The 14,758-nt window shown below is 39.7% G+C and overlaps 1 protein-coding gene across 1 annotated transcript in view; it reads left to right on the top strand.

Moving 5' to 3' along the window:
- Positions 1-12,890, top strand: part of LOC134349314 (uncharacterized) — a 72,209-nt gene extending 59,319 nt beyond the window's left edge. The window contains exon 4 of the transcript XR_010018641.1: positions 12,717-12,890. The gene's annotated coding sequence lies outside the window, so the exon portion shown is untranslated. The remainder of the gene's footprint in view (positions 1-12,716) is intronic.
- Positions 12,891-14,758: the final 1,868 nt, after the last annotated feature.

Genomic DNA, 14,758 nt, shown 5'->3' on the forward strand with positions numbered 1-14,758 from the left:
AATAGACGCATGATCAGATAATGCAAGATATTACTGAGAAATAAAAGACAAATCAGGAAGAAAATGGTAGCATTAGAAAGAGTCACCTGGTTACAAAGAGTGTTTGGATTGATAGTTTGTTCCTAGTGGAGTGTGGTAGGCCAAAGGTTAACATCATAGATGTTTATAAGATAGGGTAGGTAGTGAGAGCTTTTTTCCCCCCAAGGAAGTCTAAACCAAGGCATTGGTTTAATATGAGAGTAGAGAGATTAAAAGGATTTCTGTTGGTGGTTTGATATGAAATAAGCTGCAAGAAGAAGTGGTAAAGGAAGATATAACCACAATGTTTAAAAGGCATATGCATAGATACTTGGATGGAAAAGAAACCGAGGAACATAGTACTAATTCAGGCAAATGGGATTGGTGTAGATAAGCAACACATTTGGCATGGACAAGTTTGGCCGATTGGCCTGTTTCTGTTCTCTAATATTCATAATTGGTGTTAATTTGTGTTTTTCTTTGGTCATTCACAAAATTTGTGTAAAATCACTGTAGGTATGAGAAAATTAACACCTAAAGTAATAATCAATTCACTAATTCAAGCTCAGCTTACCTTAAATGTATTTTTTTTTCTTTTGCTGTTGGTGGAAGTTATTTGCTCTTTGTAAGAAACCCTGTTTCCTTTTTACATATTACCATGGAACATGAAGTGAGTGCCAATCTTCTTAAGTAGCTTTGGTAGTCTCAAGACTATTCTCAGGTAAAAAGTTCTTAAATGGTATATTAAAGTGAGTGGATAGAATTTACAGAAAACCTAAAAGTAAATAAATTACTTCAATGATGGTATGTGCAGCGAGATAAACTGTTCTTTGCTAATTATTCCTGAGAAACAAAGAACGATTTACTTACAAAAATTAATGATTTTACAGTTCCATTGATGATACTACTAATTAATTTCAGAAAATATGGTTCAATGGTTCAATTAGTCCATTTAATATCAGAGAATGTACATAGTAATTACTAAAGATTCTTACTCTTTGCAGATATCCACGAAACAGAAAAAAACCCAAAGAATGACTAACAGAAAAAACTAACAGAATGACTAACCCAAAAGTAGGCTTTTGTAGAAAAATGGTTGAGGCATTTTAAATTTAAGGGAAACCGTAGCAACTCCTTTATTGCCCTCCAAACACAGAACATAAAGCATGGTTAAAAACTTCACATAATTATGTCATCACTTCAGATCAGCCTCTTAAAGTGAACCCCAATTCAATGTCGCTAGTTGTGAATTATGCATTTGTTTCCACCCATTACATGAGCCTACACAGTCATGCACACCTAATAATGCCTTTCTTTCCCTTCCCTGCATGGACTACTTGGAGTCTCCCACAAATTTATGCTTTCTCCTCCCTCTTCACCAGGGATATCTTCCGAAGAATGTGACCAGCTTTCAATCTAAATTGATGATGCCAAGTTCTGTCATTCCACCACTTCCCTCGATATCTTTATTGCCTCTGTGATGTCAGATTGTTTGCCTAACAATCTCTCTGCTGAGTCATAACCTCTTGCAAATTAACAGCAGGCAAAACAGATCTATTATCTTCAAAGCTTCATCTGCTCCGTTGGCACTATCACCATCCCCAGCTCTACCTACCTCTCAGGCAAAGGTAATCTTCTCTTAAACTTGAGATTCTGTTTGATTCCCAAAATATGTTTTGAAGTATACACTCCATTCATATCCAAATCAACTTAGTACCAATCTACAATGATTTTGCTGAAATCCCTATTACTGTGACCTCCAGTTCAAACAGCTTTAAGGGTCTTTTTTAATTTCCTCTCTCCATCCAGCATAAAGTCCATCTTTTCTCTCTCCTGTCTGATCTATATAAGTTTCCTCTCTCTCATCTAATTAAACTCTGACAGCTTATTTCTCCCCCACAAATCATTTCTTAATCTTGGCTATTGCAATTTTGCAATGAGACATACAGCCAACTATTAAGCATAATATCAAATGTTTTAATATGGACTTATAACTTTTTGTTGAACATTCATGCTTATTGCCCATAAAGCATGATAGATCTGGCAAGTAAAAGTAGATGATATATTTGGAATCAAATTGCCAGGGAATGTTAATTACTTTGTCAAATTCCACACAACAGTGAAACACTCTCTATTTTGTGTTTCCTTCCCTTGAGTAAATACTGAAAGGCAAATGATATAAACAGACAAAATAGTTCTTAAAGGCTGTTGAATTCTTGTTACTGAGTAATAGAATGAAACTCATTCTGCATTTAGGAATTAAGATAGTTATTTACTTCTGATTAGGTCTATTGATATTTTAAAAATAAGAAAAATAAACTTTTCAAAACTTAGTACATTATAGATACTTAAATATATTGAGTCAGGGAGGTATACAGCATGGAAACAGGACCTTCAGCCCATCTGATCCATGCTGACCTAGATACAATTTAATCTTATAACATTTGCCTTTGCTGGGCCCATATATCTTTCTAATTCTTTCATATTCAAATTCCAATCTGAGTAGTTTTAAATGCTGTTGCTGTATGCTCTGGCAGCTTATTCCATATGCTGACCATTCTCTAGGTGAAAAACTCACTTCTCAGATTCCTAATAAATCGCTCCCCTCTTACCTTAAACCTATGGCTTCCACTTCTTAATTATCCAATGCTGGGAAACAGACTGGGCACAATCACCATGACTGTCTCCCTTATAATTTAATTCTGCTCTTTAAGATCACCCCTCATTCTCCTAAGCTCCAATGAAAAATGTCTCAATTTGCTCAACTTCTTCCAGTAACTTAGTCACTTGAATCCTGTCAACATCCTTGTAAATTTTCTCTGCACTAGTTCAAGCTTGACAGTACCATTCCTCTAGCAGGGTGCCCGAAATGAAATACAGTTTTCCAAATGCAGCCTCACTGACATCTTGCAGAACTGCAACATTAACACCCCAGATTCTGTACGCATTGCCCTGTCAGCCTGCGGCCAAAGGCCTTCTCCACCATGCCATCTACCTGCAACTCCTCTTTCAGGGAACCATATGCTTGTTCTCCTGGGTCCCTCTGCTCTACAACACTCCACAGGATCTACTCCTCATGGTGAAAGTACTGCTCTCATTTGCCTTCCCAAAATGCAAAATCTTGCACTTATCTAAATTAAACTCTATTTGCCCTTCCTCATGGCACACATACAGACCTGATCAAGATCCTTCTGTAATTCCTGATAACCATCTTCACTAACAACTTTACTATCATCTATAAACTTATCAAACATGCCTTGGGCATTCTTACCCAGATCATTGACATAGATGACATTTCACAATGCACTTAACACTGATCCCTGGGGAACACACCAATCATGGGCCTCTTATCCAAAAAAAATACTTCGGCCATCACCCTCTGCTGCTTACCACAAATTTAATTCTGTAACCAATTAGCTATCTCTCCATAACTGCATGTGATCTACAGACATCCCACCCTGCAAAAACTCATTTCAGGGAGGTAGCACCCCTGCCCCCCGCAACCCCATATCCCCCTCCAAGGAAGTCTTGGTCGACCTCCAAGGGTGTGTGTAATACTTTGTTTAGTGATTTTGTCTGGATCTAACTTTCTAGAACAGCCTACCATGTAAAACCTTATCAAAGTCCTTTCTTAAGTCCATATAGATCATGCCTAGCACCCTGCTCTCATCAACCTTTGTTATTTCTTCAAAATACTCAATCAAATTCATGAGTCATGATCTCCTACTGACTAATACGATACTTGCATTATTAGAAGAAAACTCTGATGTCACATCTAACCCTTAGCTTTGAGTCATGCCGATACTACTGCATGAAAAATTTACCAATACAATCTATCTTCCTTATCAATATTTCCTCTACTGGCAAATGTGACAGGGATAAGTGAAGTGACAGAAGGGAATCAGGATATACAGATTCCAGAAATAATGAACGGAACTAGCTCAAATATTGAATGATTATTTCACATTGTTCGAGGATAACATACTGAGTAAAACTGAATGAAGTAGAGAGACTCACCAAAGTTAATTTACGAAAGATAAAAACAGAAGGTAAAACAATGTCACCAGAGGACTCAAAATCTCTAGGGCCATTCCCTTACTTGTACAGTTTATATGGATTAACTGTGTGTTGGTTCAAGGACATATTGCTGCAGAAAACTTTACCAAATACACTCCAGAAATTCATCATTTTTCTGATGAGCTTGTGTGCTTATCTTGATCTTTACTCAAGTGCAATGAAAGGAAGCTGGAAATATTAACAGATGCAGTTCCTAAAATCTTAATAGTCTTCTTAATTTTAGAACCATAGTTTATATCTGAGAATTGTACATATAGAGCATACAAAGGACTGTCAGGACAGATGAGAAGATCATATAGGTCCCCCTACCATCCATCCATGCATACACAGGGCCCTTAGTATTATTAAGGATCCCACCCACACATCCAGCATCCTCTTCGACTTTCTACCATCAAGCAGGAGACTACAAAGCATAAAAATAAGATCGGTCAGGAAACAGTTTCTTCCCCCAGGCCATTAGGCTTCTGAACTCCCTGCCACATCGTAATTGAAGTGTCACTGGTTAATCTACTCTGTACCTTACAATATTTAATATTAATGCACTTTAGTTGGTTATTTATGTGTGATTCATCTCTAGATTTGAACCTTACCTTCATAAGTTATTGTGTGTTATGTGTGTTAAGTGTATCACTTTGCTTACATCCTGGTTCAGAGGAATGCTGTCTTGTTTCTATACATATTATATGATCATATACGTTATATACATGTATGTAGTTAAATGACAATAAACTTGACTTGACTTGACTTGACTTGACTTGATGGAACATAGAACAGTACAAGCACAGGAACAGGCCATTTGGCCCACAATGTTGTGCCGAGCCAGCTAAAAAGCAAATCAAAAACACCCAAACACTAATCCCTCTGACCTACACAATGTCCATATCCCTCCATCCTCCTTACATCCATGTGCTTATCCAAACGTCTCTTAAAAGCCTCTAATGGTATTTGCCTCTATCACCATACCAGACAGACTATTCCAGGTATCCATGACTCTCTGAGTAAAAAAATTACCCCTCACATCCCCTTTGAACTTACCCACTTTAACCTTCAATGCTGCCCCCTGGTATTAGAGATTTCAGCTCTGGGAAACAGATGTTCTCTGTCCACTCTAATAACCTTGTAAACCTCTATCAGATCTCCTCTCAGCCTCCAGTACTCCAGAGAAAATAACCCAAGTTTATCCAGCTTCGTGTGATAGCACGTGCCCTCTAAAGCAGACAGCATCCTGGTAAACCCTTCCTGCACCCTCTCCAAAGCCTCAATACCCTTCCTATAGTGGGATGACCAGAACAGTATGCAATAATCCAGATGTGTCCTGTTGTAAGAATTACGTCTTAGAACAATAATCAGTGAGGCATAGGGGTCTGCATTTACTGACAAGTACCTTTATTGTCCAAACTAACAAGTATGTGAATTCACACACTAAATACCTTGTGTGCATGCCTGCTAAGTATCCCTGACTCTCCTGAATGGTCAAAGAATAGCAAAGGTGTTACTAGGGCAAAGGAGCCTGTGCTGACCAGACGTTCCCTGTAGTCCTGATTCACTCACCACGTGTTTCATGCAGGGTCACTCACGCTTGTATCTGTGATGGTTATTCTTCAGTTGCCATTGCCAGCACACATGAAGCATCCACTTTCATGTCCATTCCTTATCAATTCAAATATTGCATTCCAGTGTCATTGGCCACAGGTCATGTGCCTGACCTTTAACACCTTGTTATTGGCTCTGCTCCAAGCCAGCATCAATTTATTGCCCTCTTCCCATCGAGTGATAATTTATGACTCTGTGTTCTCTATCAGCTACAAGCTCGAATCACTCCAGGCAGACACCAACTCAACACTTACAAACCTGCATGTTATATCCAACCAAAGAACATCTCACAAATAACTTCTAATTTGGAAATGATCTCCAGTCCAGCAGATTACCTGAAGTATCATTGTGTCATCTCTAAAACGTTGATGAGCCAAGCATGTCAAGCTCACAAAATGGAGAACTGAATGTCTTCACGAAATAGCAGCCTCCATCCCCAAGAATGCAGCAAGAACAAAGGCAATTAGTCTGTCTGCTTCCACTGTCCTTGATTCATTCGAATTCACTAATTTGTAGACTGTTATTCTTTCTAGCCAACAGTCCTAACATCGTGAGACTGCTTAACAAGATAAAATCCCATGGCATTACACAAAAGATACTGGCATGGATAGAGGAATAACTGACAAGCAGGAGGCAGTGGGTGGGAATAAAGAGGGCCTGTTCTGGTTGGCTGCCAGTGACTAGTGGTGTTCCGCAGGGATCAGTATTGGGCCTATTTCTTTTCACATTGTTTGTCAATGATTTAGATAATGGAACTGATGGCTTTGTGGCAAAGTTTGCAGATGATACAAAGATACGTGGAATGGTAGGTAGTGCTGAGGAAGTAACGCGATTGCAGAAGAACTTGGACAACTTGGAAGAATGGGCAAAAAAGTGGCAGGTGGAATACAATGTTGAGAAATGTATCATAATGCATTTTGGTAAAAGGAACAGAAGTGCAGACTATTATCTAAATGGGGAGAAAATACAAACATTACAGGTGCAAGGGGACTTAGAAGTCCTTGTGCAAGACTCCCAGAAGTTTAAATTACAGTTTGAGTCAGCAGACAAATGCAATGTTGGCATTTATTTCAAGGACAACAGAATATAAAAACAGAATATAAAAGCTGAAGCTTTATAAGACACTAGTCAGGCCGCACCTGGAGTATATGCAACAGTTTTGGGCCCCATATCTCAAAAAGGATGAGCTGTCATTGGAGAGAGTCCAGAGGAGGTTCACGAGGATAATTCTGGGAATTAGGTGTGTTTAACATATGAGGAGCATATAGCAGCTTTAGACTATTGGAATTTAGAATTTAGAAACTGGAATTTAGAAGAATGCGTGGGGATCTCATTGAAACCTACTGAATGTTGAAAGGACTAGATAACATGGATGTGGAGAGGGTGTTTTCTATGGTGAGGGTATCCAGAACTAGAGGGCAGAGCCTCAAAATTGAGGAGCGATCCTTTAGAACAGAGGTAAGGAGGAATTTTCTTTACTCAGAGAGCAGTGAATCTGTGGAATGCTCTGCCACAGACAGCTGTGAAGGCCAAGACCGTGGGTATATTTAAAGCGAAAATGTATAGTTTCCTGATTGGTCAGGGCATCAAAGATTATGGCACGAAAGCAGGTGTATGGGCTTGAGCAGGATCTGTGATTAGCCATGATGGAATGGTGAAGCAGACTTGATGGGCTGAATGGCCTAATTCTGCTCCTATGTTTTATGGTCTTATGGTCTAGCCAGTGTTTTATGAAGTTGCAACATAAACTCCTGACTTTTGAACTCAGTGACTTTTGACTAATGCATTTCTGTAGGAAAGATGAGAGAGGGAAATCTGGGAAATGGAGAGCAATTCATCAAGCATATGTGGTTAGTGTAGTACCAGAGTCTATATATAGGGACGTTGTGATTTTGAAGAAGTTCAATTGTTTGTGAAGGCTAGTATGGATTTCTACATTCCTGTGATGAAAATATAGAAGCATATGAGTCCAAGGGAACTACAGCATGATGCACACAGGGTTACCAACATAAATAACCAAAAACAGCTAATAGGGAAATTGCTGTGATATTAAAAAGACAAGAGTTTGGGGATTAGAAATAATCCGAAACTGTACAAATCCCGGAAGGACCATTCTTGATAAAAAGTGAGCATTTATGGACACTACACTATTAGCAGGATATTGCCTTCCAAGGGAGCGGAGTGTAAATTTGCCAGAATAGTACTCTGTCTTCAATGCTTAAATTACAAGAGATCACATAAACTAGGCTTCCATTGTCTAGAATTTAGACGGTAAAGGAAAGATGTCATTCTATTCCTCAAGATATTAAGGGGAAGAGAAATTTGTCAGAATTTTAAAAAATGCCTTAAATTGGAGTTCAAGCTTATAGGACTAGATGTTTCAATACTATAAACTCTAGATGCCGGATCCTGGAGCAAGCCAGTCACTGGACGTAGTCAACAGGCCAGTCAGCATAATAGAGGGAAATGTACAATTAATGTTTTGGGCTGATACCCATCATTTGCACTGTGAGAGTTAAGAGGTTAACGCTGAGCAGGCCAGGTAGGGAGAGGGAAGTTATGCTGTGGGGCCTGCCTATCACTATATCCACTTACTGTTGTTGGCTCTAGTTATCTCATCCCTTTCCCTCTCCTCTTGCTCAGTCCAGATGAAGGTCTCAGCCCGAAGCATTGGCTGTTTACTTCTCTCCACTGGTACTGATCCCTTCAGTGAATTGTGGTTTACCTTGAATAGATGTTGCACGGAAGACCAATGCCAATTTTGTTTGAGTTTGCAACCTAATACAGTATATATGACATGACATGTGTGTTACAACTACAAACCCAAAGCACGTAATCACAAAAAGAAGTTATTCTTAAATTTGCATGAGTAATGAGAATTTTACCACCATCCAGCTTTTAACTTTGCTTCAAGTAGTGGGGCTGCTTGGGAAAAAAATTCCCTTGTGTGGAAGGGTGGTTACTGCTGGCAAATGTTTCTGACTGGTGGTGGGATGTTGTGCCACTTATGTTTGGCACGTGGTGTTGAGGTGATTGCACTTCACCAAAAAAGACAGACGTACTTTGGAGTTGGAAATTATCTGGACCATTCTTCCAAACTGTAGGCCATTGCCTCACCATTGGGTGTCCTGACATTTGCTCAGTCAAAGAGTTAGGACCATTGTTCAGGGCCTCGATTATTTGCAAACTGTTTTGCCACACTAAAAATAGCCAACTAATTATTAAATAACAAATAATTACACTGTCACAACTCAGAAGCTTCCATATGTAAGCGTAGAATGCATGTGGTAAGCCATGCTATAGTTACTAAGGTCATTAGTTGGTTAGATAGAACCAAAAACCAGTCAAACTATTTTGACTGGTTTTGAAATCTAAGACAAGGGATCGTGATCTTTCCAGGTATTAAATTCTACTATCAATACGACTCAATGATGAAGGGTTTGAGGAAATTTGGAACAACTTTCTTGCAGATTCAGTTTTCTGTCAGGTAAATTGTTAATTTAGTATCTGATAATGTTAGATATTTGATAAAAGATGTGTGGTAAATGTCAGCAAATGGATTTTGATCATAGATGATCCATCATTTTAATGAATGGCAAAAAGCTGTGGGGTTATATCATATCACATTGATCATATTCCTATAGAAGTTGGATGTTTATGAGTACAACTGTTTCCTGCTATAGAGAACTGTTGTGGATTGGCTGAATGCCTCATATGGGTATGCTAGTGTATAAGAATTTCAAACTGCCTTTAACCTGCCTATATTTAAATGATGGGCAATTTAAATCTATTTGGCATAGAAGCAATTTCTCTTAATATGTGTGAATGAAAATAAAGCTTCACTCTCACTAAATTCATAATGAAGAAACCCATCAATATTCAATCAATAGACAGACATTATATTATAATAGTTATTAAACAGCATAAATTCATATATACTAACAGCAATATGCAAAATTTCAAGATAAAGATGTTGATAATTTATTTTCTCATCAGTTTACTTACAAGGTGTTGTCCACAGGAAAAAAGCATGTTTTCCAATGCGGAGTAGATGTTTGCACTCTAATTTAACAAAAGGTTTACTGGATCTCACAGATGATATGGATCTGACAGCTATTTACATGATATATCTTACAATGATATTCAAAACTCATATCGGGAATAATCTTGACTTCAGGACCTTGGTTTGTTGTCAAACATAAGGATTAGATTAAATCTAACAACAAGCCAAGTCTTCTCACAGATCAGACACATGTTGACAGAAACTCAGCTTTTCTCCACCAAACAAGTGGATTTAGTCCCATTTAAATTTTTCCACAATGACAGCCAGGAACTTAATGCAAACATTTGTAGATATGAATCTACTTATCAGTTATGGTAACTAAAGTAATACTGACACAATTTATATTTTTTTCATTATTTGCACAAAGGCATATATTTTTAAAACCTACCTGGTGATATATTATTCAAATCACTGGCATCCATGTTATGTCCATTCAGTTGGCTCAGAATCAATCTGGTAAGAGTTTAGTGAGGTGAATTTCCAGTTGATCAATGTACCATGATTTGTATTAGCTATTTGAAACATTTATTCATTTTTCCTCTCAGACTTAAAGCTTTTCAAGATGCAATCTGTTTTAGTGCACATTAATGCATAAGTTTTGCATTTTTGTTTGTTTTTGGTTTGGTGAGTGCTGGCTGAGCACCAATTATGTGCATATTCATTTAATCATTCCTTCAAGCACATTTTGCAATAATAAAGCTCACTATTACCGTGGTATTAAGGCAGTTGAGAGTTTTTACTGAAGTTCAGCGTGGTGCAGTTATTAAGAAATTGTTTAACTATTTGATTCCATATAAGAACATAAAACATAGAATGGTACAGCACCGGACAGGCCATTTGGCCCATAATATTGTGCTGATTTTGATACCATTTTAAACTAAATGTCTCCCTCCTTCATCACTTCAAACACTTCATATTCATGCAACTATCTAAAAACCTCTTAAACTTAACCAAAGTGCCAGCTTCCATGACCACCCTCGGTAACCTATTCCAGGTACCTACACTCGTTCCCTGTATAAAAATCTTTCCCCTCATTTTTCCTCTAATTTTTCTCCCTTTAACCATAAAAGCAAGTTCTCTGTTGTTTGACATTCCTACCCTATGGAAAGGATTCTGACTGTCTACACTAGCTCTGCTTCTCATAATTCTAACAAACCTTGATCAGGTCTTCAGTCAGCCTCCAACACTCTAGGAAGGAGTGTAATGAGAGTGTCTTGGACCTCTAGGTGGTCTGCAGCAGGGGTGATTGATAAGTTCATGGCCTAGGGTAGAAGAAGATGAGTTATACAGTTCTCATTACATGCACATGCAGTTCAGCTCTTTGAGTGAAAATGCAGAAAGTTTGAAGTTAATATCTCTTCTTACCTTAGGCCAGGGATACCCAACCTTTTTCGCACTGCGGACCGGTTTCATATTGACTATATTCTTGCGGACCGGCCGAGCGGGGGGCGGGGGGTGCGTGGCGGTTGCCAGCGGACAAGAGTAGCAGTCAAATACGCTGGGTTTACCCCGATAAAGACTACAATGACCATGAAGCTTTGCGCGGGCACCAGTGCGCATGCGTAACTTGTGCATGCGTATACCATTATTTTCTACAAATCGTTTTTGGCCATTCTGTTCGGGGGGGGGGTTGTTAATCACGACCGGAATATAGATAATTAGCTAATACACTCAATTTCGTTTCTAAAAGGGTTTATCTAACGAATTTAATATTCAACACACTGCGCATATTTTCCTCGCATGAATATAGTGAGAAGTCAATTATCGGGGAGGACAGGGGAGCTTGAAGTAAATGTTGAATGAACTTCCAGTAGAAGTGGTAGAGACAGGTTCGATAATATCATTTAAAGAAAAATTGGATAGGTATATGGACAGGAAAGGAATGGAGGGTTATGGGCTGAGTGCACGTCGTTGGGACTAGGTGAGAGTAGCGTTCAGCACGGACTAGAAGGGCAGAGATGGCCTGTTTTCATGCTGTAATTGTTATATAGTTATATAAGTCAATAGCATCATAACATTTTAAGTATCCTTTGGATATTAAACACGCAGCACATATTTTCCCCGCGTGAACATATTAAATCATTGCAACACACCAATATCGCTGAATCAGTGGGAGCCCTGGGCTTGTTTTCCTGAAACAACATGGTTCCATCGAGGGGTGACGTGAGACAGCGATACTCAAAGGGGGTTCCTTATGTCCAGTCTATTCCGCAATTTAGTTTTCGTTGCATTCATTGCAGAGATATGTTGGAAATGGAAACAACGTTTTCAGTGCTTTCCTGGCTATCTCAGGATATTCAGCCTTGACTTTGATCCATAATGCCGGCAGAGATGTTATGTCAAACATGCTTTTCAGCCCGCCGTCATTTGCAAGGTCAAGGAGTTGATCTTTTTCCCGCGCTGAAATGGATGACGCGCGGGTAATGACCTCACATGCGTAATGGCCAAACAGTGGGCGTGATAGGGAGTGAGGAAAGGTGCATCTGACTCCTATCGCCAAATCATATCATTTCCTCACGGCCCGGTAGCACATCCTCTGCGGCCCGGGGGTTGGGGACCGCTGCCTTAGGCCACAAACTTATCAATCACCCTTGTTGTGGACCACTTCTGGAGGTCCAAGAGACCGACTTCTACAAATTAGGGATCCGTATGCTCCACGACTGCTGGACTAAGTGTGTAAATGTAGGAAAAATAAATGTGCCTAGGTTTTCTAAAATTTACTCCTTCTACTGTAGGCCATGAACTTATCAATCACCCCTTGTACTTTCTCCTCTCATTCGACCTCCCGAAGAGCAATATCTCTGACCTGTCTGGATTAAACTTCATCTACCATTTCTCTGCCCATATCTGTAATGAATTGACATCCCAATGAATTCTCTGATAGTCGTTTATACTGTCTACAACTCCACCAATTTTGGTACCATCTACAAACGTACTATTTCATCCTATCTACATTTTCTTCCAGATCATTGATATATCCAGGTTCGACAAGAAACTCAGAGACCTCAGCCTTGACTTTGCCTTGTGCAGCTAGATCCTGAACTTTCTGTCGGATCGGCAGCAGGTGGTAAGAGTGGTCTCCCTCAACTCCACCCATCTGACTCTCAATACAGGAGCCCCTCAGGGCTGTGTACTAAGTCCCCTCTTTTACTCACTGTAGACCCATGACTGTGTCGCCTTTCACAGCTCTCACCTGTTAATTAAATTTGTTAATGACACTACATTGATTGTTCTTATCTCAAACAATAACAAGGTGGCCTACAGGGAAGAAATCATCTCTTTGACACAGAGGTGTCAAGAAAAGAACCTCTCCTTGAATGTTGCAAAAACAAAGTAGCTGGTTGTGGATTACAGGAGGAATGGAGACAAACTAACCTCGATTGACATCAATGGATCTGGGGTCGAGAGGGTAAACAGCTTTAGTTCCTCAGCATCCACATCACCAAGGACCTCACGTGGTCTGTACACACCAGCTGTGTGGTGAAAAAAGCACAACAGCAACTCTTTCACCTCAGACGGTTGAGGAAGTTTTGTTTGGGCCCCCAAATCCCAAGAACTTTCTACAGGGGCACAACTGAGAGCATCCTGACTGGCTGCATCACTGCCTGGCATGGGAACTGTATCTCCCTTAATCGCAGGACTCTGAAGAGAGTGGTGCGGACAGCCCAGCACATCTGTATTTGTGAACTTCCCAGGATTTAGGACATTTACAAGGACAGGTGTGTAAAAAGGGCCGGTAGGATCATTGGGGACCCAGGTCACCCCAACCACAATCTATTCCAGCTGCTACTATCCGGGAAACGGTATCGCAGCATAAAAGTCAGGACCAACAGGCTCCGGGACAGCTTCTTCCACCAGGCCATCAGACTGATTAACTCACGCTCATTTGAGTGTATTCTATGTTACATTGACTGTTCTATTTATTATGTAACACACTCTTTGCCTAGTGACACGATCTCGGGGTGATAACCCCCTGCCCGGCCAAACCTTAGAACTCTCGTTTAGGTGAATGCTGTGCAATGCGTCCCCTGTTTCAAATCAGTACCCGGTAATGACAAGCCATACACAGGATGCGGTTAAATAATTAAGAATTTATAACTCTTACTTGAACTACGGGATTAGTAGAGAACCAAAATATAAAATAAAGAGGCGCCAAGAATAATAATTAGACAGTTCATACACAAATAACTCGTTGGAGCTCACGCAGTATCATTGGTCCACCATCCGATTTCCTCCGAACTCAACGGGTCCCGAGCCCCCACTCAGGGTCCGCTCTGCTAGCCAGCTCACAGCATCTCTTCGTGTGCATCTTCCTTCTTCATCCCCATGGTGCGTTCTGACCAAATCCCGTGCAAACAACAGCTTTCAGATACATAAGGAAGAATGACACCTGTCCCAATTGGTTAGCAAATGAATACAAGTCCCGTTATCACCAATTATAACCCAAACATACTGCTACAGAGAACCCCTTACATCAGCAGTTAACATTAGAGAGAAGCCATTTTATTAGCCTTAGCAAGTAGCATGAAAGAAGAACCCCTTACAATAATAAATTATTATAAATTACTCTGATTGTACATTGCATATTTAGATGGAGACGCACTGTAAAGATTCTTACTCCTCATGTATGTGAAGGATGTAAGAAATAAAGTCAATTCAATTCAAATTCAGTTCAATTCAATATATCACAAACAACAGAGATCCCAAGACTGATGCTTGTGGACACCACTGATCATGGACCTCCAGCCAGAATAACAGCCTTCCACCTCTACTCTCTGTCTTCTATGGACAAGCTAGTTCTGAATCCAATCTTGCAATTCATCCTGTATCCCATGATCTTTATCTTCTGAATAAACCTTATCAAATAATTTACTGGAAGTCTATGTCGATAACGCCAACTGCCTTAACCATATTATGCTCCTTTGTTACCTTCTCAAAAAAACTTCACCTGCCCCATACAAAGTCTTCTAACTGTCCCCAAGCAAGCCATGTCTTTCAAAACGTGCA

This window comes from Mobula hypostoma, chromosome 7 (assembly GCF_963921235.1).
Source record: "Mobula hypostoma chromosome 7, sMobHyp1.1, whole genome shotgun sequence".
NCBI lineage: Eukaryota > Metazoa > Chordata > Chondrichthyes > Myliobatiformes > Myliobatidae > Mobula > Mobula hypostoma.